At 52.7% G+C, this 25181-nt stretch overlaps 1 long non-coding RNA gene across 1 annotated transcript; it reads right to left on the reverse strand.

Moving 5' to 3' along the window:
* Window positions 1-20258: 20258 nt before the first annotated feature.
* On the reverse strand, window positions 20259-22151 carry LOC147580306 (uncharacterized). Its single transcript, XR_015251916.1, has 2 exons — window positions 21531-22151; window positions 20259-20539 (listed from the first exon to the last, which is right to left on the reverse strand). It is a non-coding gene; the product is annotated as an uncharacterized LOC147580306 (long non-coding RNA).
* Window positions 22152-25181: the final 3030 nt, after the last annotated feature.

Consider the following 25181-nt stretch of genomic DNA (forward strand, 5'->3'; position numbering starts at 1 on the left):
ACGGGGATTGTCCCAAGAACAGAAGATCCCTAATGAGGTCGCAGGGACCCACAGCCTGGTGGACCCTCCGCCTCCCGCTCTCCCTCCACACCGAATTTTGGAGCTTGATTTCTGGGCCTGTTCTTTTCTCTGAAAAAGTAATAATAAGGCATTCTGGCTTGGGGAAAAGATGATTAAATTTCAAATTACCCTTCCTGCCAGGTAAGATTGAAATCTCTGGATCCAGGCCAGCCGGAGACCTGTTCTGCACACAGGCAGCCGTAACAGGGGTTTATTTGCACGTGGCGGTGGGAGGGGGGAGGGGGACTGAAATGGAGCAGTGTGTTTAAAACGACATTAAGGGGCGGCAAGCATGGTAATTGGGGCATTTGTTATACTGTAAGGAGCTTTCCCGAACATGGAAATTAGGAACATTGCGATTATGATTTTGAACTTGGCGAGGGAAGTCAGTTCCATCCGCCCGTCGCAGCACCCCTCCCCCCACGCCGCCCTCCCGCTCCTCCTGCCATTAAAAAGCAGAGGGTGGGGGCGCCTGGGTGGCGCAGTCGGTTAAGCATCCGACTTCAGCCAGGTCACGATCTCGCGGTCCGTGAGTTCGAGCCCCGCGTCAGGCTCTGGGCTGATGGCTCGGAGCCTGGAGCCTGTTTCCGATTCTGTGTCTCCCTCTCTCTCTGCCCCTCCCCCATTCATGCTCTGTCTCTCTCTGTCCCAAAAATAAATAAAAAATAAAAAAAAACGTTGAAAAAAAAAAAAAGGCAGAGGGTGAAGGAAGGAGGCGCAAGAGGGCTTTCAGGGTCTTTGGGAGGGAGGAGCCGTGGACAGTTATTAAACGCTTTAATAATGCGGAGAGTTGCGGCTTCGGCTTGGGTTTGGGGAGGCTTTGATCAAACCCGGCCTCGTTGGCAGGGCCTGCTTCCCCAGGGGAGGCCGAGAGGAAAACCGCAGGCGGGAAAGGGCAGGGAAGGGCCGGGAGCCCAGCCTCGGATTTCAAAGCTGCACCGAGGGTGCCCTGCAACAGGCTAGAGGTTCTCATTTTCTTCCCAATGCCTTGAAGGCAGGACCCAGGCGTCTCTTCGCCATTCAGGCTTGTCACGGGACTCAGACTGGAAGCAGGTGTTCGAGTGTGTGTGTGTGTGTGTGTGTGTGTGTGTGTGCGCGCGCGCGCGCGCGTACAGGCTAGGCCACCATCTAAAGATGAGTGTAAACTGTGAGTTACGTGAAAACAGGCTGGCGTGTGATGTCCTTGCACACTCAAAAATGAAAACCAGGCTGGGGCGCCTGGGTGGCTCAGTCGGTTGAGTGTCCGACTTCAGCTCGGGTCACGATCTCACAGTCCGTGAGTTTGAGCCCCGTGTCGGGCTCTGTGCTGACAGCTCGGAGCCTGGAGCCTGTTTCAGATTCTGTGTCTCCCTCTCTCTGACCCTCCCCGTTCATGCTCTGTCTCTCTCTATCTCAAAAATAAATAAACATTAAAAAAAAAAAAACAAAAAAAACCGCCCACTAAATGGAGAATAAATTCACATAAATGTGAATGTGAGACCAGGCTGGCTCCCAGGGCTCCTGACCCGCTGTCCCATGGTGTCTCTTCTTCTACACAGGGCTTATGTGCCCAACCAGTTGAGTGTCCACAGGTGAGGGACCCTCAGTCACAACCCAGCTTCCTGCTATAAAGATAAAAAGGCTATCTAAAATTTCCTGTAAATTGCAGTTTGGCTCTGGATCGAAGGACCCTGCTGGGACCACGGTTCTAAACCTTAGTCCTCTTAGCAGGGCGCTTCCCAGGCCAGAATGCTCAGTCTTGACAGAAGCCTCAGAGCCTCCCCCGGCAGCCTTGGCCGCACCTCCAGAGGCTGGCACTGAACTTGGCACGAGGTAGGAACTCAAAAATATGTGTTGCTGGACTGTGTAGCTGACCGGTGATGGCCTTGCACACCCTGCTCAGATCCCGGGGACTCCTACTTTGCACACACTTCTAAGGGGCTGGTCGAGGGCTTCCCCATCCCTTGGCCCGTTCGGATCAGGAGGGGACGGTTTCTAAAGGCCAGCACGCTGATGGCAGGGAGAGAAGGCACCAGGACAGAGGGCAGCAAGGGAGAACACAGCAACGTTGGCTCAGGAGCATTGGTTACAACCCACCGAAGAACTCTGGAACGCTCCGAGCGATGGGGCCCTTGTCGGCTCACAGAAGGAAGCTCACAGAAGGGGACCCAGTGTGGGAAATAGAGTGAGTGTTTCCTGGTCTCCAGGCTGTAGGGACCATGGGCAGGGATGTTCTTAGACCTTCCTCTACCTTCTCACTCTGACGTCAGCAGCAGACCCCCTGGACCGGGAGGGGTGTGGCCTGGCTCAGCGTGTGGCCTGGGCCTGCTCTTAGCTGGGTGAGCGACCCCTCTCTTGAGAGCCCTTCCGAGGCGGCCCCCAGAGGGAGACCCTGGGGCTCATCAGGCAAGGGGAGGGTTTGCTGGGCAGCGAGGAAATCAACATGGGCAGCACTGGGGAAGGGACACCCACTGGAGGCTCTGGGCCCCTCAACTGGCTGCAAACTGAATAAAAAGCAGGAACAGCTCACCTGCCCATCATCTGATGGGCAAATGATGTGTGATTTCACCAACTGTCCCCAGTGTCCTTTTAGGGACAGCGTGATTTCCATATGAAATGATACGAACTTATTTTTAACTTGTTATTTATTTAACTTTTTAAAAAAGTTTTCTAATGTTTATTTATTTTTGAGAGAGAGAGAGAGAGAGAGAGAGACAGAGCATGAGCTGGTGAGGGGCAGAGAGAGAGGGAGACACAGAATCCAAAGCAGGCTCCAGGCTCGGAGCTGTCAGCACAGAGCCCGACGCGGGGCTTGAACCCACGAATCACGAGATCGTGACCTGGGCCGAAGTGGGATGCTTAACCGACTGAGCCACCCAGGCGCCCCTATTTAACTTATTTTTTAAAATATGGTGCTTAAATTGAGAACCTTCACTTAGCTGGAGATTGACTTTTGAGAACCCTTCCCATATTTCCAAGGCCAACGGGCATTCCCCTTTCCTCTTGCCCACTGAGACCCTAACCTGGGCTCTGGCCATAAGGACACGGGCCCTGCCTTGATCTTTGCATCAGGCCAAGAGCTATCACTGGACAGGGAGTCGAGCGGATCTGGACATCAGCGTCAGCCCTGCCCCTAAGAGCTGTGCCATCTGAGCCTCCCATTGTCACACCGGCAAACGGGGTGGAACAGACCCCGGCCAGCCCGAGAGAGGGGTGGTGGGCAGGACTCACAGCAAGCAGTAAGCAGCGAGCTCTGGGCTGCTCCGAGAATTAAATGAGATACGGTGCGTGAAGCACCTCCCGGAAGGCCCGCCGTGGAGAAGGGAGCGCGGAGGTTAATTGGATGGAAAGACGAGGGGAGAGAAAAGGGAGGACTGACTGTGTCCCCGCGCAGAGCGTCCCAGATCCTGCTGGACTTGCCAGCTGCTGCCTGGAATTTTGCAGTAAAGCATTCTCCTTTTCGCCTAAAGCATTGATCCCAATTAAAATGCTAATTATCTCCAAGGGTTCTCCTTTTTCATTTTTTTTTTTTTTTTCACTAGTCTGTCACTGACCCCAGAGTGTGGATGAGGGGATCTGTGAGCCACCGCCCCCCCCCCCCCCCCCCGCTCCCCAGGGCCGGGTTCGAATCCTACCTCCTCCAACTCGCACCATTTTTTTCTTTCCTCTCCTCCTGTGGGATGTCTCCTCAGTGCCACACACTTTACCCTTAGCGAAGGACAAAGTGCGTGGTAGGATGACCATCCTAGGAAAGGCTTATAGGTGGTTAGCCCTCCCTGGTTCCACAGGCAACACACGTCATGGAGACAGTATCGCATGGACGAGAGAATGTGGCCCTTGGTGGGGCCGACTTGCGCTCACATCCGGGTTCACCCTGGGCATTCGTCGACTCAGCACGAATAATAGGGCAGTGATGTATGTAAACAGCCTGACATATAATAGGGTTCCAGAAATATTAGCAGCATCCTCTGGCTTGGTCTTCCCCTCCTCCACCGATTTTCTAATGATTCCATGAGATAGCCCGAGCATTACATTCCCACTGGACAGATGGATAAACCGAGGCCCAGGCAGGTAAGACTTGTCCAAGGTCACATGGAAGCAACGGCCATCCTGGACCCTGGATGGCCTGATTCCCAGGTGGATGCCCCAGGCAGCCCCTCCCTGGCTCCTGCCTTGGAGTCTCCTGCCCCTGTTCTCGCTCAGGAGGCTCCGTCTGGGGGCAGATCAGCCATGCTGGGGGCACTGAGGGGACAAGAAGGGTGCAAACCAACAGCCCCGAAGAGAAGGCTCTGCTGTGGGAGGTAAACTGTCACTTTCTCTTCTGCGTAGTAGATATTTTCTAACAAGGTCCTCGGTCCCCTGCTCTTTTTCTGCAGCGGAGTTAACCTCGGTCTCTTCCTGCGCTTCAGCTGCTGATGCCGAGGCGGTTTACGGAGCGGGCAGCTGTCACCTCGGAGGGGTGGGAGCTCGGAGCAGAGTGAGGTCAGCACTGTACGGGTCTGTGCTCCTTCTTTTTCCCGGGTGGGGGGGGGGGGTGCAGGAGGGGAACTGAGGCTAGAAGGGACCAGCTGGAGGCTTCTTGGCCCAGAATTGGAACCAGCCAGGAACTCACTCAAACAGAAGAGGCAGGACTGGGAAGGAACAATGCCTCGTCATTCCTAGGGTCCTTCGTCAGGGTCCCCTGGCCCAACTCTCTGCTGGCCTGGGAACCCGGTGGGGGGCTCCTAGCACAGCCAGGGCAAGTCAAGGGGGCTTTCTTGAGTAAAGCACTACCCCTTGCTGAGTTTTGGAAGGCAGGTCGCTGCAACCCGGGCACTATCGACATTTGGGCTGCACCCTTCTTTGCCGTGAGTCCGCGCGGTGCACTGCAGGCATTCAGCGACATTGACCTCTTCCGGCCACATGCCGACAGCTCCCTCCCAAAGCTGTGACTGCCAAAAACGTCTCCAAGGCATCACCAAATGTCCCCGGGGAGTGAAGCTGTCTCCCGTTGAGAGCCACTAGAGGAAGAAAAGAGGGGGTCCAGGCAAAGGGCATGGCTTTGACGTGTTTGGGGAGCCCTGAAGTTTGCCACAACACCGGTGAGCAACCCCCCGCCCCCAGAGGGCCTCCTGCGGGGATAGATGAGGCTGCACACATACTCAGAGCCTTAATGAAAGGCTTCGTATGATCTGCTCAGCCTTTTAAAAATTGTTCTGGAAGTTACTGTCCCGCTCCTCTGAGCCCTTTCCTTGGCAGTGGGTTTCTTGTCTTATCCACCTCTGCAGAAGCCTCTGCAAATGCCCCGGGAGCAGTGCTTTTGCAGGACCTCTGGGAACACGCAGTCTCTGTGGGGCTGACCTAGCAGGTGGATACAGTAGAGAGCCCCCCCGCCCCCCACCAATCCAAGCATCCATTAGATGGTCACCTGTACCAAACAGATAAAGGAGACAGACGTTGCTAAACCTTAACAGAAGATTAGCCAACGGAGCCCTTTAACTGACGCCTGCCTGAGCGCGTGTAAATATCATCCACTTTATGAGGGACAAGTTTGCCCATGGTGTTTCCAGACAGTCACTGCAGAAAGCAAGTTACCTCATGTTTATCTGTACCTAATTCCCAGCCCAAACACACTTGACTATTTCGGTCTAGACCACACTTGATCATTGCAAACAGCCACCAAATCCCTCTCCTCTCCTGTTTACGGATGGAAACAGCTGCTGTATTTGCATGCCGGGCTCCTTAGGATAAACACGACTCTGATTTCCTAACTTTCTTTGGAGAATTCCTCCTCGGCGCCCATGTTTATTAATGAAGCTGGCTTGGAGAGGTACAGCAGGCATCACTGTAATCTCTGGGGTTTTCGCTGAGGTCAGCTGGGGAGAGTGGACATCACCTGGGGAAAGCGGGGGGCGGTGAGCCCCCTCCCGGTGGGCCGTATCTGAGGCATCAAGCCCGGCCCCACCTCCAGGAAAGGACTGAGGTTTCCTTTCTTAAGAATCCCCAAGTTCCCCATCACCTTTCTCTGGCTACTTCATTTTGCCTTGGCTGCCAGGAGGCTCGGGGGTCAAATCAGATCTTATTATTCGAGGCTCCTGAAGCGTTCTTCCTCCCAGTTTGCTACGTGGCTCAGGAAACCTCTTTTTTGGTTTTCTTTTGGGTTGTTCTCTGTGTGTTTTCATATTAGAAACTGCCTCAAGTACTCTCAGGAAGTAGGCGGGGTGTCAGGAACAAACAAACATCAAACGCACCAAACCTTTTCTCCCGCCTCCGTCAAAATGCAGCTACGATGTGTCTCTTTTGCTGAAGGAGTCTCTGTATGGGAGAGGTGATTAAGATAACCCACAGTGATGCTGGGACGGGGAGGTGTGAGCTAGAATGGGCCTGGGGGTCTCAGAGAAAGGAAGGAAATAACATCGTTAACTACGCCCAGGCCTTGGCCAGTATTTACAATCCAGGGATGAGAACACCAACATCCGGAAAAAAGGAAAAGGCTTTTTCAGGCCGAGACTAGAACCCGCATCTGCCCGCCCCTCCCAGCCTGGAGCTGTAGGCATGACTGCCTTGCCGTGTCCTTGAAGCTGAGGAGACTGGGCCAGCCAGTTAACAGAGGCCTTCTCTCAAGCCAGCGTCTTGTTCCAAAGGGGAGGCTCTACTGGGGGCGTGTCATTGGGAAATGAGGTGTGGGTGGCCAGTCGCCGTCTGGGTTCTGAGTTCAGGCAGGGGAGGGCCTTCAGACAGCTCATTGATGGCTTTGGTTTGTGAAGGGCAGGGCAGGGTGGGCTGGGAGAGGAGAGGCCGGGCCATATAACCAGCAGGAGAGAGCAGCAGCTTCTGAGTGTTAAGCCTAGAGGACAATCATGGCTCCTTGGAGCATAGATTTGACCCAGAAGTAACTCGGCCAAGTGTCGTCCAGCCTCACCTTAAACATCCCCGGGGATGGAAAGATTCATGACCCGTCCTGAGCCAGACGGGACAGGCAGGTGCTGAATGTCCTGACTCACGGGGTCCTGGGTCCCAGAGGTGAGAGAAATGTGGAGTGGCAGGCGAACAGTCCCTCTGCTGAAGGCAGCTGTGGGTACTCGGGCCACCTCTCAGGGGACCGCTGGGCAGTGCCTGGCCTGCCTCTAGCGATGCCTCAAGTGCGATGCTGAGGACTGCGGCCGCGATGATCCAGAAGGGCCGGAAAATAAAGCTGCTTTCCAGCCTTAGACGTCCCTGCGAGAGACGGAAGGTGAAGCTGGAATTGGGTTCGGGGACGGGGCGGGGGGAGGTGCAATGCCCTGATTTGTAGTGTTTGCCGGCTCCCACGGGTGCCAGGCTCCCGCCATGGTCAAGCCCAAGCCGCCAATGTCCAGGTCACGGAACGCACGTTGCGAGAGATGCTAACAGTCCTGCCGCCGGCTGGTCTCACGTCACATCGTGGCCTGGTCTCCGTTACCGCTCTGATTCTCACTCGCCAGGTACCTTTAGGCCCCGGCTTCCTCATCTATAAAATGGGATGTCCCCATTTTATATTTCCAGGACTTTTTGGAATACAAGAATACAAGAGCTTGAAACGAGCTTGGAACTGTCACCAATTTTGATGGGAGGCCAAACAGGACAACGTGCCCTGGCAGAGGACTAACGTGACATAGCAGGGAGGCCCGGGGTTTGAATCCAAAACCCCAAGCCCGAGTCCACGTTTGTGGCCCACGTAAGCCACGGGTCTCGGTCTCCCCGCCTGTGAAATGTGGGTCCCCCCTCGCTGCCCCGGTCACCTCCTGGGGTGTGGTGAAACCGGAGGGATAAAAAAAAAAAAATCCCGTATTTTTCAAGAGCCCCATGCACGGGAGAGGGAGGTGGCAGATGGCTGTGACAGAAACGACAAAAAGGAGGGCCAGCCCAACCATCAAAGGGACAATTTACGCTCCAGAAAACTAATCCCTAATTATTCCTTTCTGTTCTGAAGAGACAGGGGCCCAGAAGAGAAGCCAGTGGTTCAACCTTCACGTGACTATTTAAGCCTGAACCAGGAAGAGGAACAACTATACATGTACACAGGCTAGAATTTGAATACCTAATTTGAGGAGGCATAGAAATTGGCAGTTATTCAAATGAGTGCATTTGCATATATAGGGTTTAAGGCTACATGATAATTCCTTAATATTTTTCCCATAGTGCAGAGTAAGGACTTTAGATCTCTCTCCTTCTTTAGATCTTTCTCCTTCTTTTAGGAGGGGATTGCTAAGACAGCTGGGTGGAGCCCGGGTTCTGGGTGTTCCAGGATTTGGGGGTGTGGGGCGAGCACCCAAGGGGCTGCCGAGAAGCCCTTTGCTACAGTAGAAGAGGCAGTATCTGACCTGTGGGCATTTGACCGTGACCTCCTGACTCAGCAGTGGCAGCCGGGGGCACGTCCTCTGCCTCTTAGAGGTTGCAGAGGCTCCAGGACGGCTTGTCTAGATCCTAGTAGAGTGGGGTGCTCCAAGTGTGACCCCCCCGACCGGTGGCAGCAGCCCGCGGAAGCATGTGAGGCATGCAGGTTCTCAGGCCCACCCCAGATCTATTAGGCGGGAGATGCTCCGAAGGTGGAACCCGAGCCACGGTCTGTTTTAACGGGATCCTGGTGCGCGCTCCAGTGGGAGAACCCTTACCCCGAAGCGTCCCTTCCTTCGGGAATCTGTTTCACACACATGGGGCTCAAGGTCGCATGGTCATTTTGGATTTATTTCCCAAGGCCACGCCAAATCCTCATCCGACAGCTTCCGGGGACGGTTTTGACTTCCTGGGTTCTCTTCAGGAGCGGGGATGAGGAGGAAACCACTCCTCCGCTGTGGTGGCCTGGCTGTCGGCAGGCAGTGGGGGACCTGCCACCCGCTGACCTCATGCCCTCCCTCCTCACCAGTAGGGGTCGGCTGAGCTCAGGCTGGGCTGCTATTGTGGGCAGGTGCAAGGAGCCCCAGGTCATGGCTGAGGCACCCAGAAATTGCTGGAATTTCTTGGACCCAGGCCCTGGCCTACGCTGTCTGCCTGAGCAGAGCCTCTACCTGCCATTCCTTAACAGGGGGCAGACGGGGGGTCTTGGGACCAAGAAGGTTCCCCGGTCCGGAGGTCAAGGAAGTCTTCCTGAGGATGGCTGACGAGAAAAGCTGCCAGGGCGGACAGAGCTTCACTCTTACCTGGGAGACAGGGCCCAAGAATAAAGTGAACTTCCAGAGGCCACAGCGGGTCTTTGAAAGTTGCTAAGTAGAGGAGGTTCGTGACCAGATTTATGTTGTGCAGAGCAGCACTGGCTGCAGAGAGGAGCCTGGCTTGGAGGCTAAGGTTAGGATCCAGGTTGGGATCCCAGATTTGTGCCCCAGGATCGGGGTCCTGCCTTCACAGACCTGACAACCGGATTTGTGGTTGTGGTCCCGACTCTCAGGGCGGGCCGCTGGGTGGCACCACCCCCAGCCTTGGGTGGAAATGCCAAGCAGGAAGGGTGGGCTGCCACGAAGACCAGGGATAGGGACCTGAGTCAATTCGGAATGGAAGAGGCCATCAGGAGAGCTGGTTCAATAGGAGGAAAAGGCAAGAGTTTGGGGTCATGCAGGTGGATCTCGGAGAGAAAAAGATGGCGTCTGGATTCAGATCAATATGAAGGATATGGGACTGAGGTTGCCCAGGCTACTCCTGAGGTTGAGTTGAGAGACCCAGATGGGCCATAGCCATCCAATGCTTAGGGTGGTCCATCAGGCACCCAGGCTCCTTCCAGCTCTCTGCTCTGCCAGCCCCAGAATGTGACCACATCTTCTTATTCACAAGACAGCTGCTGGGGCTCCAGTTATCACGCCCATATTCCAGATGGGAGGAAGGAAGGGAAGAAGGAAGGAAAGAAGGAAAGAAAGTCATGCGCCAGTTGAACGCCCTTTAAAAGGCTTTTCTGGAGGCCCCACCCAATGACTTCTACCTTTAGCTCCATTAGCCACAGATAGCTAGCTATAAGATAGCTTGGGATATGTAGCTTTTTAGTTGGGCCCATTGCTACCTTCCCCCCCAAATCTAGGGATTCTGTTATAAAAAATTGGAGAACGGACATTGGGTAGGCAACTAGAAATCTCTATTGCAGAAAGAATAGGAGAAATTAGCATCTTTTTTTCCATTAGATTCTTCTTTTTAAAAATTAAAAAAAAAATTATACACATTAGTAAATGAGGTCAAGTTATTAACAAAACTGTGAGTGTCTGAGGCAGAAACCCTGGGGTGGGCAGGTACAACCAGGGTGGGCCACTGGGGGTGAATCATCCAGGAGCTCACATGGGCAGGCAGGCATTTGGGCCATATGTCCCTGCAAATACCCAGGGACGGCACTGTTCTCTTCCCACTGTCCTTAATGCAACCCTAGCTTTCCTTCCAGGCGTGTGGAGAAAGCTTCTTTTTAACTCCCTCTAGTCTCTGTATGAGCTGGCTCCTTTTCAGAAAGGCTCTGAGGTTCCAGGATAGGCAACATATAAACTATTTTTGACACTCTTTCCTACATTTATTTTCCTCTCCCAAGTCAAAGACAAGTAAAACTGACCTTGGCCCTATTGGGTCAGAGTCTGGGGGAGGAGGATGGACCCGTGACTCACAGTCAAAGCAGACGGTGGGTTTGCACCCTGCACTGTGTGCCCCGGTGGGATATGAGCGTGTGAAACACTTGGGGGAAATAACCAGAATTGCCTTGACAGATTCTGGATGCACAAGATAGAAGCAAGAGTGAAAAATGCTGACTCCAGCCAGTGAGAGCCAACCAGAGCCAATAAAATTGAGAAAACTGACCGATTCTAGCAATTGACGTGGCAGAATTAATGTAAAAAGTAGCACTTCGACTTTAATTTCCCAACATGTTGGAGTGAATAAATCATGATAGCACCAAAACCAAGAAAAGGCCCGAGGCCCCTGTAGATGGCCAGGTTAACCAAGTCAAGCTTAGAAAGTAAATTTCATCTCTGTGAAGTGCCACTGTATGCTCTTTGCTCTTAGAAGGATTTCTTAACATTGAATTTGAATAACATGTACTATTATGTGTCAACCTTGCAAAAGGAATGGCATCCCCTTCCACACATATGAAAATAGTGATACACAGTGCTGGTGAAGTTGTGGTAAAACATACATCGTTATCCACCTGGTTAGCCTCGGCATAAACTCCTTTGGGGAGAAACTTAGCTATGCATTCCCGGAGCCATAAGAATGCTTCTTCCCTTCTATCCTAGGAATTTATCGTAAGGAAAGGATACCCCATTACCGCCAACAGAAAAAAGCTAAAAAGGATCTGTTATAAATAACCAAACTTATTTATTTTTTAAGTTTATTTATTTATTTTGACAGAGCGCGTGTGCACGTGTGTGTGTGTGTGTGTGTGTGTGAGAGAGAGAGAGAGAGAGAGAGAGAGAGAGAGAGAGCAGGAGGGTCAGAGAAAGAGGGAGAGAGAGAATCCCAAGCAGGCTCTGCACTATCAGTGCAGAGGCCAATGCAGGGCTCGAACTCGCAAAACTGTGAGCTCATGACCTTAACCAAACCCCAAAAGTTGGATGCTGAACCCACTGAGCCACCCAACCACTATTAAACAACCATATTTATTAAAGTAGAAGATGCAAGCATGTGTTTTCTTACTTTTCAATGCAGGCTAAGCAGGAGGCATTCATTATCTCCCCTTTCACCGAGTAAAACAGTTGGGATCTGGGGTGTAAAATGTCACAGGATGGGAGTGAACAGCTGTGTGCCCAGTGCTTCACCTTCCGGAGCTCAGTGACACGCCCGCCCCCCCCCCCCCAACACACACACACCTGTTAGGCGAGTAGCATCATCCCCTTACGGACGAAGGCTCAACTCTCCCAGTTACTGGGAATGGCAGGATTGATTTCCAGCCCAGCGTTTTTCAAAGAACTGCAATGTGGTCCATTATTCTTGGAAACTCTGCCCTTGGCATTGAGGCATCCCATCTGGGGTTCCGTTCAGGTTTGAAAGGAGAGAATATAATATCATCTGATACCTTACCAACGTGTACTCGACAAAGGAAAAAAATCTCAAGTTCAAACACATACACATGGAGGTTTTTTTTTTCCCCCCATTTCTTTCCCCCTCCTTTCATTACACACTTTACATTCTCTAAGAAGTTTGGACTCATTAATTACAGTGGTGGTAATTATAACCCACTTGTACTTCTGCAGAGCTCTTCTGAGGAGCTGAGAGTCCTTTATAAACACGAGCTCATTAATCGTCCCAGCAGCAACACAGGTAAAGGGCAGCTACTGTCCTCAGGGCTGGGGCTCCAGGGCTGCCTGGGCTGGGGCTGCAGGTGGTGTTGGGGCTGGGCTGCCTGGAGCCCCCTGCCGGAACGCCATTTGCCTGAGGGACTTACCTGGTTACTGGCTTCAAGGGCATCAAACTGCCTTGGCGTTGCAAAATCAAAGTCCTTGGCCGAGCACTCCTCCAGGCCACACTCACAGGACAGACCAGACACCCGAGCTGGCACACCACGACCGGGCACAGTGCCATCTAATGCTCTCTGACCTCTGCACCCTGGCTCTCATCCCTTGTGGGTCACGCCTGCCTCCTCTTTCCCAAGCCAGCCCCCTCCTCAGCTGAGGATCTGCCTGTTCTGCAGCCCCTCCCCTTCCCTGCCCTCAACCAAAATGTGCGGCCTGAACCACTCCTTTCGCAGGCAACTTGGAGCAGTACGGCCTCTCCTGGGTTGCCATCTTGCATTGTGAGTGATGTTCCGAATTGTGGTTTGGCATTCCCTGAAAGGACAGTCTGGTCTTCTTCCCAGCCAAGAAGAGCCTCTCGCAGGAGGGGAACGTCTTCCCCACACTTCTGGGAACTTCAGGGACTAGCACAGGGATTGGTATGCAGTAGGGGGGGTAAGAAATACTGACTGATGGGCAGCTGGGGTCCTAAGCAGCTGTCTTTCACGGAACACCAACAGGAAATGGATACTGCTGTTACCTTCCTGCCTCCACTGGGCTAGAATCCTGAGCCACTTGGGTACTATCTGAGTGCCTGATCTCACATCTCCATGCCTTACCTCGGTGGCCCCTTCCCTCTCCCACCAGGCCTGCCTGGAATACCAAACTGTGCTCATCCTTCTCACCTATATTCGAATGCCATGTATTAGTGAATCTCCCTGAGCTGGTCCTTCCTCCTCGAAAGGTCATTGCCCTCTGCTCTGAGCCCCCACAACGTAATGCACACGAAATGGTCCAGGTTGTGGCTGTGCCCCTTCCTAGCTGCAGGGCCTTGGATAGGTCCCCACCCTCCCCAAGCCTCTGTGTCCTTGTCATTCCATGGTACTGACATGCCAACTGAGTGATGTCACAGGCACACAAAGGGAGAGCTCAGTGCCCGGTGTTCCGTATGCCCTCACTGCTAGCCGTTCTGTTCTGCTGCATGGAGGGATGTGGGGTGGAGGCTGGGGCCTCATTCATTGTCGGAATGAGTGACTGTCAAACCTCTTGGTTTTGAAAAGCTTATAAAGTGACCCCTGATGTACAGTTACATTTGTCCAGTCTCAAGACTCTCCCATGAGAGGGAAAACCAGGTTCCAGAAAGTGGGGCCGGGGTTGGGGAGGGTGTATCCAAGGTCAACACCTTAAATAAAAGTTGGAGCAAAGATGAGACACATAGAGCCCAGCTCTGGATGGGAATCTTCCATGTCACCCAACCAACAACATATCTGATGCTCAAATAGCACCAAATATTGGGTACGCCTCACCACTCTTTTCATCATTCTTTCTTTTCATTCTATTCACTCATATAAGATACGGTCATATTCTCATTATCAAACAATCATCGCAGAGAAAGCAGAATTCGCCGGGATGCCCATCTCCTGCCTCTCCCCACTGGCATTGGGTTTTCTATGTATCCTCACAGAACCTTTTCTGTATGCCCGATTATTTTTTATTTTATTTTGAGGGCACATGGAAAACTTAATAAAGATTATGCTACACAATTGGTATTATTCTCAAGATAATATTAAACTTGGCTTCTCTGTCTCATATATATATATATATATATATATATATATACATATACATATATACACACATATATATATATATATATATATATATATATATATATATATGGCAGGCAAAGTCCTGGGGGCAGATCCTCTTCAGTCATGGCCACAGCTGTTGCCCACATTGACACTCCATTTGGGAAATGTTGCTGAGCATCTACTGAGGGCCAAGCATTAGGCATCAAGCAAAGTCCTCTGAGTTACACTGAACTCAGTTTCCTACATTCCTGCCTGCATTTCTCCCATCTCATCCGTTAGGAGGTACTGGGAGTCCGTACCAATTACTTTACAGAAATTTAAGTCTATTACATTTATTGTGTTTTTCTGATCACCCTTCCAGTAACCTTGTCCAAGAGTGCTTGTTTTGACATAGGCTTATTTTGATTCAGCTAATCGTTGTAAAGCCTTCTTGAGCCCTGATGGTCACCATCTCATTTCCCAGTGGCTGATACGTCCTTGCTTTAATCACTTGTACTGCGATCCCTCCCTGGATCAATATCAGGCTCATGAGAACACAATATTTCTCTCTTTTTTTAAGATTGCGTATTTTGAGAGAGACACAGAGAGAGAGAGAGGGGCAGTGTGAGTGGGGGAGGGGCAGAGAGAGGGAGAGAGAGAATCCCACACAGGCTCCACACTTTCAGCATAGAGCCCAATGCAGGGATTGAACCCCAGAACCCACGAGATCACGACCAAAATCAGGAGTTGGATGCTTAACTGACTGAGCCACCCAGGTACCCAGAGAACACAATATTTCTATTACTATTCGACTTGTCTCATCTCCACAGTCCTCCTGAGATCACCACCAGCTGTTTGGTGGTCTTTTTTGCAAGAAGCTCTCAAGACCCTGGGGTATATAGCTCATTGGCCTTAGGAGACTGGACTAGGTTCAGAGTAGTCTGAGCTCTCTAACCTCCTCCCTCCTTTATAGATATGCCTCCAGCCCATACCATTCTTTCTTCTCTGGCCTGAAGCTCACTTTCCTGGCCTGAGAAGAAATCAGCAGGAGAATATATCTATTTCCTCTTCACCCCCTGACATCACTGGAAGGCATGGTGGGAAGGCCGTGGGGCCTCAGGAATCAGACAGACCCTCGTTCAAATCCAAGCTCCGCCACCAGCCAGTTCTATGACTGGGGGCAAACTGTCGAACCTTGCTAATGCTTGCTTTTCATTTCTGTAAAGTGGGCAGAATTGGTTTAAAATTGGGAATAATGTCTTTGCCCAACAATTGGTAGTTACAACTACCAGTATCTTCCCAGGTGGCTTGACCAACCATCCCTTGGAGACAAGAAGGGAAACTTTTTTTCCCAACGTAAGCCGCTCGGCAAAGCAATCAGCCATTGCCTTCCTAGGACCTCACTCACCGTGGGTCCTCTGCTGATGTGACTGCTGGAGAACAGATAAGAAGTTCTGAGCTTCTATAAGAAGCACCAAGAGGAGAACGAAGTAATTCAGGGCACTTTGGGCTGGAGGGCAATTCTCCGAAATCTTTTTGCGGCACAGCTGCTCTCCCGGTCCCTGGATGGGGAGAGGTTATGATTGGTCCAGTGTGCCTTGCTTAACCCCATCCTCTTTCTGTCCATCATGGAGAAGACCCTAGCCACAGCTCACCCCCAATACTGATCTCACTCATGGATTTCATAAGGTTTTTGCTATTACTACTTAGTCAGACTCCTTTACAAATGAGGAAACTGAGGCTCAGAGAGGCTCGAGGATCAACCTTGGCTCAAGGTTCTCCAAAAATTTGGCTGTGGAGCTGGGGCCCCTACCAGGAATTCTGGAGGGCCATCTCTTCCCCTGAGCTTCCTCCCTTCTGATCCAGTTCCGCATAGTTGACAGGGAGCCTTCCTTAAGCCCAAAGGCTCAGGGCAAACCAATTTCCATCACTCACCCCTGTTCCTCCTTCTTCATGCCCTGTCCCTACACCGGGAGGCTCGCCTACACATCAAGAATCATATCTCTGCCGTATGACCTTGGGCAAGTCACTGTCCCTCTCTGGGCCTCCGTCCAATGAGGAGGAAGGAATCTCTGATCTCCAAACTCACCTCCACTCTGACAACCTCAGATTCCGCGCGGGCGAGATCCACATCTTCATCACTCCCCCCGCTCAGGGTTCTAAGATCCCCAGGCTCCTTCTAGTCCGTAATGACAGGTGACCATTCTCTTCCAGTCTTACTTGCAGGCTTCGTGTCTCAAGTGCTGGGCTCACGGGGTATGGGGCAGTCATGGTGGTCCCTTAATGCAACGATGTGTGCACCGTGAGCTTATATAGCAGTCAACTAACAACAGCCTCTCCACTGCAGAGTTTCGTTGGAAAGATCCCAGTTTTGCGGAAGGCACCTGAATGCACCCCACCCCCCCGCGCCCCGCACCCCCCGATTCCCCACCAAAGCTACCTGGGCTCCTGCTGAGGACTCTCAGGAAAACTATTCTAGAATTGGGGCTCCCTTGGCACGGTCAGCATCAGGTCGTCAGCTGTTAAGAGCCAACTCTGGAGGCAGCCCCAACCCACATGCACGCGCGCGCACACACACACACACACACCTCCCACCCTACCTGAATCAGCATTTGGAGAGGAGCTGAAGCAACTCCTACTGGGGCCCAAGTGGCTCCCTGCGCACGCAGCCACCTCCTGCCAGCGCCTCTCACTCTCTCCCGGGGCCACACCTGCAGAAGGATGATAAGGGAATCGGATTCTCCAGCGACACCGGCGGTGCAGTCCAAAGATCCAGCATATTTAGCTGTGTTTACCCGCAATAATCAGCTTCTCAAAGACATGTCGCCGGGCAGCTCTTGCTTGATACATTGATTATGCCGCCTCCTATTTTTGGCCCCCAGGGGCAAACAGCTCTGATTAATATTTCACAACATAGCTTCCCGCCCCCCCCCCCATATTTCTTTCTTCATGTTGTTGCTTTTCTCTTTTTTATTATTTTTTTATTTTTTCCTCCTCCCGAGCCCCTGAGAGCCTGATAGAGAGAGGAGGAATATTTTACCGTCTCTTGTGTCTGCCTGCTCCAGTAATCAGCGGACTCAATCACGCTTGCAGTGTTTTTATGAATTAATAACAGGCACTTTGGAGGGCTAGCGGGGGAGGCAGGAAACTCCATCTATGGAAGCTTAATGAACGCCGTGGGGAACAGCTACCTCTCCGCCTCCAACCCCAACGCACTGTGCTCTAAATCATCGTCGCTGAGACTACCCACTCACAGACCAGCCCTGACCGTTTGTGTGGGGCTCCCGAGGGCCCCTCTGTCCCTGCCGGGTCCTCCCAGGAGCAGGGATGTGGGAGAGGCGGCCTCCAGACATCTCTGCTTTCATTTCAAGAAAGAGAGACGGAGGGGCTCTGGGCTGGCCAGGGGAAATTGTGAAAGCCGATGTTGTGAAACACCACTTTCTGGATAAGATATCCAGTCCGTCGTGGTCTGACACGTGGTCCTACTGTGGCTGACCAACCCCAGTTCACACCACATGACATTCGCTCCTGGAGCACGACTACCATCCCAAACGCCATTTGAGAAGACCCATCCGCCCACCATGTGTTTGGATATTAGGGCAGTGACAAATGGCCACAGAAGTTTCTAAACATTTATCGTCGGTTACCCTGCGTTCTAGTAACAAACTCACAGATGGGCCCCTACCCTCACATGATACTTTGAACGGCGCTGACCCAGGCCTGAGTGCCACATTCTTTGTTGTTTCCATTTTTTTCTTTTCTTAATGTTTACTTATTTTTGAGAGAGAGGGGGAGACAGAGCATGAGCAGGGGAGGGGCGGAGAGGGAGGGAGACACAGAATCCGAAGCGGGCTCCAGGCTCCGAGCTGTCAGCACAGAGCCCGACGCGGGGCTCGAAGTCACGAACCGTGAGATCATGACCTGAGCCGAAGTCGGACGCTTAACTGACTGAGCCACCCGGGGTGCCCCCGACATTCTTTATTTGCAAAGGGAAATGTAACCACCCAGTAAACCAGGACGGTGTGGCCGGGATCAGAGCAGCAGGACAGCAGGGCAGGACAGGTTCTAATCAGAAAGTTCTATTAGAAGTAAGACATGTGTAGCTCACTCTTTCGCTCTCCCTCCTTCCCTCCCTCCCTCTCTCCCTCCCCCCCCTTCCTTCCTTCCTTTCGCTTTTTATTTTGGCAGATGCCATATCTACACAGAAATAAACAGAATAGTATCATAAGCTCTCATGCACATCACTGAGCTTTGGTTATTAAGCTGAATATTTATGACCTCACCTTCCCTGCAAGGACAGGGTTCTCGGCCACCGTGTGCCACGGGCCCAGGACGCTGGGGGACCAATGTGCTCACCCAGCCTTCCTCTTCAGAGGTGTTGTGCAGCCCAACACCCCTCCAGTGGCCAGGGCTACTCTCTGGCATGAGACCCTCCCCAGTCCTCCCTGGGGGACGCCCCCCCCCCACCCCAGGCGGGATAGGTCCTTAGATTACACGTTCAGATACTCAGCTGTGTTCCGTGCAATAGGTGACCGGTCTCATTCTTCATATTTTGAGTCTTTCTCATTCCTTCTCACGTCGTAATCTTCCAGGACCCGGGGAAACAAGGAAGTGAGAGCTTGGAGGGGCGCTGTGCACTTTACCTGGGGTTTAGGGGGGCTCTTGCCATGAGACCTGCTGAGGCACGTCCACACGCAGGAATACCAGCAGTGGGAAAACTGGCAAAGCTCTGCACCCGAGCCCGGTGCCAGGCCCAGTGCTGGGCAGTGGGGCTCCAAAGAGAAGAGCACCTGTGTCTCCCTCAGGGGGCTCATCGGCCCACGTTCAAGTGCCCGGGCTTGCGGGACAGTAAACACTGGTCACCTGGTGAGAGAGCTTGGTAAACCACCCACGCCTCTGTGAACCAGCTGCTGGAGAGGGAACCCGGAGACGAAGCCAGCAGGGAGGATGGTGATGATAGACGGAGGGGGAGGGGGCGGAGGGAGGTGGATAGACAGAAATAGACAGAGAAACAACACACACACACACACACACACACACACACACACACACACACACAGACGGGCTCTGGGAAAACCTGAACTGGGGGTAGATGGCGAAGCAAGGGGAGGGGAAAATGAGGCAGATAGAAGCCGCACTGGGCTCTGTCCAGGGGGCCCGGCAAGGTCTCAAGGCCCCATCACACACGCCTGCCTTCCGGTTGCTAAGGGCACAGCTCACTAACCAGGCTTCCAGGAAACCACCGTCCAGATCAGCAGACAGCCCTCCTGTGGATTAGTCCCTGCGTTCGCGCCAGGGAGGACCGCTTGTTGGCCACGATTCCTCCCAAACCATCAAATTCTGCCGTGCTTAGCTTAGGCCTTTGACCAGGTCTCCCTGGGATAGTCGGGCTTGCGGGTTTTTATCACTGTGCTCCCCAGATGTGGACCCCAGACCAGCAGCCTGCGCCTCCCCCGGGAGCTCGTGAGAAACGCAGGTTCTCAGGCCCCTCCCGGGCCCCTGAAGGGGAATCCACATTTTAACTCCCCCTCAAGGTCATTCATGGGCACGTTCAAGGGTGAGAGGCTCTGGTCTATCACACACCTGGGGACCCCTTCCTAGAACACCAGCTTGCCTACCACGTCCCTGCCGGCTCCCCTGCCCCCCAGACCCTGTGCCCAGTTGGTGTCCTCGCTTGTTGCCAGTGGTCCAGCTCTCCGGCCGGCCTCTCGGGGCCCAGAGATAATGGCATCATATTGATGTCTCCCAAATGCATTTTAGTGAAAATGTCTTAAAGATCTAAAAGCCTTTAACATCCCAGGGAATGCGCTTCTAATAATACGATTTCAGGCCCTTGACAAGCCTTGACAAAAAAAAAAAAAAAAAAAAAAAAAATATATATATATATATATATATATATATATATATATATATATATATATTTCTAGATAGGGAAAGAAGCCCTCCTGATATTGCTTAAATTCGGTCACGGAATAATAACTGGTACATGTATAGCCTCTTAATTTTACAACATGTGTTTATCCCTTCTCTCCTCCAACGCTCCTGTCACCTGCGACATACACAAGACAGCTTTCGGGGTCCCTATTATACGATGAGGAAACTGGAGTTCAGAGTGGTTAAGAGACTTATCGGTGGTCATCCAGATGCCGTGGAGCAGAGGCCGGCACGGACCCCCAGGTCACCTTCCCCACTCACAACCCCGGGCTCCATCTGGACACGGTCACAACCTGTCCTTCCAGAAAGAACTGTGTGCACGCTGAGCTTTGTTTATTGATTTATTTATTCAATAGTAGCCCATCTTACACAGGAGTCAAATGTCCGGTCAGCACAGCAAATATATCCCTTAGGCTCCCAGCTCTAAACCAGAAGGGGGGGGTGCGGGGAGCGGGGGGGTGGGGGGGTGGGGAGACAGGATAAATGACATCCAGCCCTTACTTTTGGGAGCTGGCACGTTACGGCTTCATTTTTAAAAAACCCTTTGCTGGAGCAGAAATGCGTTCTCACATCCCAGCATCACCAAAAAAATACATGGATTTGTTTTTCCTGTAAGAAAGCAGAAATTTCTTTTATCTTCAAAACGAGGTAACACACACACACACACACACGCACACACACACAGACAGACAAAAATCTCGGCTGCCGAACCCCTCCCCCACGCCCCAGACAACAGGTGTTTCCCATAATGCCTCTGGTTCCAACCGGAAGTGGGGGGCCGGGAGGGATGGGTTAGCACCTTTCAGAGCTCCTGGGGCAAAATCAAACGTCTACAAAACACTACAAAACGCGAAACCTCTTTTGTTTTTTTTATTTTTATTTTGTTTGAGCAACACGTTTAAAGAAGCTCTTCTCAAATTGAATTTAAGGTGGTTTCACTTCCCTCTGCTCTTCTATCAAAACCTACCTTTTCTGTGTCCCATTTCCTCAGAGGCTCTCAGGTAATTTAAAGCTCATCTGTTAAGCCACTTTGCATTTAGGAGGATTTAACCAATATTAGTATAATATTTTAACCCGCCTCCCCTCCCCTCCCCCCAAATATGCTTTTCTAAACTCATCACTGCCCTAATCCAGCATTTCAGAAAATGTGTGTCCGCAGAGCCCTAGCGAGGGCTTGGTGAAAATACTTCCCTGGTCAATGGGGTTGGGAAATCTTGGAGGCTACAACCCCGCTTTTGGTCATTAACATGGTAAAGACTCTGAGAAGTCCTGCAGGGTGGAAAACTCCACACTGAATTCAGCACTGCTCAAACTTGTTCCCCGCGCAGAGCCCTTTAACACCCGGTCCCAGTAATCTAGTGCTCCTGTCAATGCTCTTGGGAAATTCTGTCAAAACCCAGTGGTTGACTCCCCCCATGGGGATTTTAGGTTCTGCAAGTGAGCCAAGCAGGACTTCCTCTGTCCCTCAAGTCGCCCTGCACCCATGGCATTCCCCTTGGCCTCTCCTCTGGGTCTGTGGCAAAAGCAGCAGAAAAGCTCCCAAGCTCATGCCGGTCTTTGACTGGCTGTGTGACTGTCCCTCAGCCTCTCCGACACTCACCTGTGAAATGGCGGGACAGCCCCTGCCCGCTGTGTCTCATGGGGGTGGGGAGGCCCAGCCACAAGCTGCACTTCTAGGGCACCCCAACACGGGTTGCCCTGGATTCCACGGCGACACCAGAGCAGCTGGCTTCTTACCCACTGGACAGTGGAGGGTAGAAAAGGCTTTTCCCCGGAGCGGCGACTCCAGCTCCCCAAATCGGGCTGACGTTTATGTCGTCTCTCCTCTCCCACACAGGCCAGTGTTGGAGCTGTGGCACTGCCCGGAATCTTACGTTTTGGCCACGGCACCCGTGATCATGCCTCCTACTTGCTCTAGGAGGGGGGCCAGCCAGGTTGTGGGAGAGCGAGGCGGCGTGCCCCGCCCCCTCCGCCCTGTGGCTGGCCACTGGCTTCCTCCCAGTCATCCTGCCTGTCTTTTGCCCTGTCCTCCCCCCCCCCCCCCGCCCGAGCCGCACCTGTTGCCAATCTGCACTGACATGTGTCGAGCACAAAAGCCTGGCAGTTAGAAATCCCGGAGGATTTATTTTCGTCACATACATGCATACCTTGCGTGCAGTCGGACGGGGGTGGTATTTATGTCTCAGCTCTCTGTTGCAAAGGGTAAAAAAAAAAAAAAAAAATACAGTGGAGCTATAAATGTGTACATTTTGAACAGTTGCCCTCATGTACTGTGTATATAACTCAGCTGCAAGAAATTTAAACACCTCCACCCCCAGAAAAAAGAAAAAAAAAAGAAAGAAAAAGAAAGGGAAAAAAAAGCCACATGCACATGACATACAGCCTAATTTTCTCTGGGGAAAAGGTTGCCGTTGTTGATATGACAGGTTTTGGTAGCACAAATGTTGGCTCCTCAACCTATTTTGCTCTTTTCTATACTCTCAAAATGGGAAACATTTGAGAGAACACACACCAAAAGTTCAGAGCACCTCCCCCCTCGCCCCCCCCCCCCCCCGGCTGTGAGATTTCCTTGCAGGAAAATCTGTTCCAGACTCCAGGGCAAACTGTCCAGGAGTTGAGGCTGAACAGTGGGGTTTTATTAATGGGCACAGGAGGAGAAGGGTCTCACGTCCCCTGCAGGGTCGAAGAGCGGGCAACTGGGAATACTAGGAAGCGATGAAGATATGGACCAGGCAGGGAAAGGGGAGGTGACAGGGGGCGGCCACTGGAGAAATCCCCAAGGCCAAGGCAAAGCGGATGGGGATCGGGAGGTAACTTGTGCGAGCTGGAAACGGACATAGGAAGGATGAGACCTGCAGGCTTTGCACACAGAGGGACCTGAGTTTGAATCCTGACCTAGGCAAGGTCTTCCTAGATGGGGGGCTGCCTCCTCCTGGGAAGCACAGGCTTTCTCCTTTTGTACAGAAAGCAGCTTCCCAGCCCCTAGTCCACATGATCCCTAATGGTGGCCCCATGGCTCGTCCTTGGTGCCCTCGGCTGCCATTTTGGATTCTACCCTCCCTCGCTAATGGCTCAAAGGCCCTGGCGCTCCTCGCCCCCAGTCCCTCCATTGGCACTTGACCTTTGGAAAGGCTGTCTTCTTCCCTACCTTCCTGACTACGCAGCTGTAATGAACCCTGTGAGGGCCGGGCCAGGAAAAAGGCACAGTGGGGAGACAGGGCAGGATCTGCCACGTCCCCAACCCCAAAGAGGTACTCCGGGGAAGGCAGGTGTGCAGACCGCCCACTAAGATGCAGCCCAGTGGCCTGTGTGCCCTGTGTCTGCGAGTTAACACGGGCTTGTGTCCGTAATGACGGAGGTTGCCGGCTGTCGTGCCCCCACCGCGAAGCAGCATCGTCCCTTGGGGGAAGTCAGCCCTGCCCAGTATTTCCAATAGTTCCACAGCTGTTTTCATAGGCAGCTACGGCCCAGCCTGGCTGGGCCCCGTGACAGGTCCCGGCATCACCCCAGCTAGCAGGTAGAGAGCTTTTCTTCCGACGGGGGAGTCCTCCACCAGCCCCCCCCCCCAACTCACACCCCGACAGCGTCGCCCCCGCCAAGCATCAGGCGGACCTGCTGTGTGGCCCTACTGGGTGCCCAGCGGTCACACAGTTCTCAAGAACTGCGTGTGAAGTGGGCATCAGAGCATCACTGTCAGATCTCAAGAGGGGGGCTAAACGTGTTGAGAATAGTGACTTTCTTGGAGTCTTGTCAATTTTTCCAATACACATTTCTTAAAGTTGAGAAACTAGCCAAAGGGTAGGGGGAGAAATGTAAAATGTAAAACCCACACTTACAATCCCGTTGCCCAGTCCCCTACTGTTAAGTGTTTTTCTGTGTTTCCCCTAACGGGCTTTTCTGGAAGGGCCTTCTGCAGGGGCAGCAGGAGTTCTACTCTGAGCCACGCGGATGCCCAAGAGGGAGATGAGAAGGAAAAGTCTGAACAAGAATCCAACAGGCTTTGGGATGGGCAGAAAGAAAGGGCTGAGTCCTGCCCGCCCCCCCCCCCCCCACTCCGGTCCTCAAAGACGAATTGAGGGCGGCGGGGGAGGCTTCTGGAAGAAGAGAGGTCCAGAGTGGGAGACAGGATGCTATGCAGTGTCAGACCAAGAGACGGGGATTCAGGTTATGCAAGTGCGGGGGTGGGTGGGGTCCCGGGGAGGGGGGAATCGGGGAAGGGGTGGGAGGCCAGATGTCAGACAGGACCTTCACGCCCCTGCCCCGTATGAGCTTGGACAGCTGGCCGGGAGCATGGGAAGCTGCTAATTGACAGTCTGAAACCCGATGGCAGGTGAGCCCTTGCTAAGTACTTGCTCACCCCTTTCCCTTCTCATTTCCACTCACACGACACCGTCCTCGGTCTCCAGCTCCCTCTCTCTGAGCAGACCCAGTCGTTCAGACAGGCGTCCTGAGGTATTCCACGCTACCTCTGTGATGGCCCGGAGTGGCATTATCCCATGGGGAATTGTCGGGCCAGGTCCCTGACCATTTTGTGATCCAAAAGAAGAAACTCACCGAAGCTAGGCCAGTGTGGTTTGGTCTGAGGAATCTCGAGGATCCCCACCCCTGCCTGAGGCCATCATGTTTTGGGGTGCTACCCTTCCAGCTCCTTAAGAGACAGTGTCCTGGGGAGCTCAGTCGGTTGGGCGTCCGACTTCAGCTCAGGTCATGATCTCACAGCTCGTGAGTTCGAGCCCCACTTTGGGCTCTGTGCTGACAGCTCGGAGCCTGGAGCCTGCTTCGGATCCTGCTTCCCTCTCTCTCTCTACCCCTCCTCGGCTCATGCTCTGTCCCCCTCTGTCTCAAAAATAAATAAACATTACAAAAAAATTAAAAAGAGACCGTGTCCTGGTCTGAGCGCTGAGAGAGGAGCGAGGACACTTGGGTCCTGGTCCAGGACCTGTTTCGGACCCTCTGGGTTACGACTTGGAAAAGTCATTTCATACTCTTGAGTTTGTATTTTTCATTGGGCGAAACAAGAAGACGGTTGTCATGGGGCGCCTGGGTGGCGCAGTCGGTTAAGCGTCCGACTTCAGCCAGGTCACGATCTCGCGGTCCGTGAGTTCGAGCCCCGCGTCAGGCTCTGGGCTGATGGCTCAGAGCCTGGAGCCTGTTTCCGATTCTGTGTCTCCCTCTCTCTCTGCCCCTCCCCCGTTCATGCTCTGTCTCTCTCTGTCCCAAAAATAAATAAACGTTGAAAAAAAGAAAAAAA

The sequence above is a fragment of the Puma concolor genome, chromosome B3 (assembly GCF_028749965.1).
Source record: "Puma concolor isolate L17-30 chromosome B3, mPumCon1.1.hap2, whole genome shotgun sequence".
Taxonomy (NCBI): Eukaryota; Metazoa; Chordata; class Mammalia; order Carnivora; family Felidae; genus Puma; species Puma concolor.